This window comes from Buceros rhinoceros, unplaced genomic scaffold (genome assembly GCF_000710305.1).
Source record: "Buceros rhinoceros silvestris isolate BGI_N320 unplaced genomic scaffold, ASM71030v1 scaffold11728, whole genome shotgun sequence".
In the NCBI taxonomy this organism is placed as follows: domain Eukaryota; kingdom Metazoa; phylum Chordata; class Aves; order Bucerotiformes; family Bucerotidae; genus Buceros; species Buceros rhinoceros.
The window spans coordinates 21120-24136 of record NW_010428699.1 but is presented as its reverse complement, the minus strand read 5'-3'; positions in this window follow the sequence as shown (position 1 = coordinate 24136).

Genomic DNA, 3017 nt, shown 5'->3' with positions numbered 1-3017 from the left:
AGGAAGAGACACAGGCCAGAAGAGGACCCGAGACATGTTTGGTTCTGGGTAAACTTTATGTGAAGTCGTCCCCAAGAAAGTGCCTGAAATGAGGTTGTCTGCAGCATTTTTCTCTGCATAGGTATGCCTTGAGATGGCGTTTGTCCAGAATTGTTTACTTCAAGTTTTTCTCCTAACTCACCTGAAACTCTCAGCTATGGATCATGGTGTTGAGTTCACAGGATTTTTACACCTCCGTTATGAGCCTGAGCGATCTGTACAAGACCAAATACAACTTATATAATTATGCTGAGAGTTCAAACGCTTTTATATTCATGCTTTGTGAAGGTCTTACATTTTATGAGGGTTGCATATACACCCGGGAACTTTGTTGAGACACAGACTTTCTATTTTGAGATGCAGTAATGAGGTACACCTAGTAATTCTCATGTCACTTCCTAAATACCCAGTAGTACTAGCTAGGCTGTATACTTCAGAACAGAATTGGCTCTGGATATAGATTGAAAGAAGTGGAAGAGAAATTACTGACTGGGAGGTCATATTCCATGAAGTTCCACTTTCAAGGGACAAGAGAATTTTAGTAGAACACCATAGTGAAAAGAGACAAGAGGGCAAGGTGATTTTCCTCCCAACACTCAACCTAATACCCAGGAAAAATCAGTAATAGTTAGTTTCATAAAATGCTACCCATTCTAACTTCTGATCAGACTGCTTCTCTGGTATTTTTCACTTGCAGCACTAAACAGGTTGGTTTGTTTGGGGTTTTCTGGTTGTTTTGGGTTTGTTTCTTTTTAACATCAATTCAGCAGTCCTTTGCAGACCTATTTCATCTTTTGCCACACAAGCATCATTTTGTGGGGAAAAAAATGTGCAAGGCATTGCAATACCACAGCTCAGTCACTGTCCTTTCCAGTGATTGACCTCTAGACCTGGGCAGATACAGCAAACCATGTTCCATGAAATCCTTTGAATATTTATACAAATAATCCTCATGCACTCCCTCCCTTCGTCAAAATCTTTTTTCCACAACTAAGTTGATTTGTAGGGCTGTTCCCAAAAACAGTACCTTTTTATATAGTCAGAGAATATTAGTGGAAAATTAATTTTGAGTTCTTAAACAGATATTTATATTAGACCATACTACAATAATGATCCTGGCTTCTAGACAGGAATTAAAGCTCTATTAAGCTAAACACTCCGCATAAGTAACTATGAAGATGATTATTTACTCTGTTGGACCTATCAAGGCTCTCTATTCCTGATGGCAGTGTGCACAGAGTGCAGAATTTCCCAAATTCCATGAGTAGATTAAGTGGGTAAACAGGCTGTGGATAACACTGCAACATGCATATCCCTCTACCAGGAAGGCTTACTGGAGAGATACCTCTATTCTGCCATACATGATTGTTTAATATTAATGGTAAAGAATTGTAAATGTTTTCTAGAAGCATTCAGATTTAAGGGAGTTCAGATGACTATTTTAGATGTAAAAGATAAGAACTGACTTCATTAACTCTAGTGTTTTCTTTACCCTTATGTAGAGGCATCCCGTGATATTCTGTATAGAGAGGAGGAAATACAGAGCATTTATTCATTTATGGTTAGCAGAGATCATACACCAACAAGACAAATGTTTGAGAATGAGTAGAATCTGAAAAGTATGGCTTTGCTTTTTCAGTACAAGTGACAATTTTGCTGTGATTGTGTGGGCCTAAGCCACCATGGCATGTAAGTTCAAGGAAAACCTATTCATTTTCATTTCATTCAGACCCAAGATGTTATAGAAATCATCACATGAAAACATTGTTATAAATATTTATATTGCTGAATGAGAAATCAAATATTCCAAGAAAACTAACAAATATCAATTAATAATCACATTCCTTACATACTTTCAGCAGAAAGGGTGAGATATTAATAGGAAAAGTGATTCTAAATTCAACGATATAAATAATTGGTTCTGAGGCAATTACTTCCCTGCTAGTTTTGCTAGGCTGTAAACAGCAGATCGCACAATACCAGCTTGCAAATTACATCATAAAAAACTCATGTAATGTGAAGCAGAATGAGAAGTGACAAGTGTAAACCTACAAAAAACTTTGTGACATTGCCAAGGTAGTACGAATCGTAAGGTAGGAACATCCTGTTTTCATTTAGGATGCATTTGTAAACATGATAGGCCAGATTAAGCAAATGAGGTGAGCAAAAAAGAAATTAATGCTTCTTCTCCCACACTGACTCTATTAGACAAAGTCATATTCATACAGGAGGGGGTGCAGGGGAATAGCACTGCTGCTTTCCCTTTGGCTTGCACAAATACATGGCATACACAAATGAGTACGTCTTGGGTTTCATGTAGACTACGGTCCCTCAGGACCCAATGAGGTTATGGCAGCTACATTACATAGCTACTACATACAGCAAGTTGTACGCATAGTATTACTGCAAAGTATTAGGATGATATTTCTTTAGAAATACTCCTTTGACCAGTTTTCATCTAGGAAAACTGGTTTATATATTATTTTTGTGCTTCCCACCCTGACAACAGAATTAAATTACATAGACCTCCCTGACAGCAGTATAGTATGTTTTGGATGGAAAAGCTACTCAGCATTATAAAGTGCCCACTGAAGTTAACCAGAGCTCTTCCACTGACTTCACTAGTCACTGAGGTACCATGAAAGCAATAGTCACTCTTCCTTAAGATGTGAACCACCACCTGATTTTGATCAAAACTGTAAGAGGACAAACTAAAACTAATTTAAAAGGTCAAGACAGAAAAATGTCATCTAGGGCTTGATCACCATCCAGTGAAGTCATTAAAGGTTAACAGCAAGATCACTGTGAGTACACACTACTCTAACACAAGTGATTATTCAGTGTTTATGATACTGATACAATTTCAAGAATTACCAGGTTTGAAGCTGCATAAAATCCAGAAAGATACGGTGATATATGAAATATAGTGGAGAGGAATCCTGTCTGCTAATGACCAGTGCTCTGAAACAGAGGAGGGA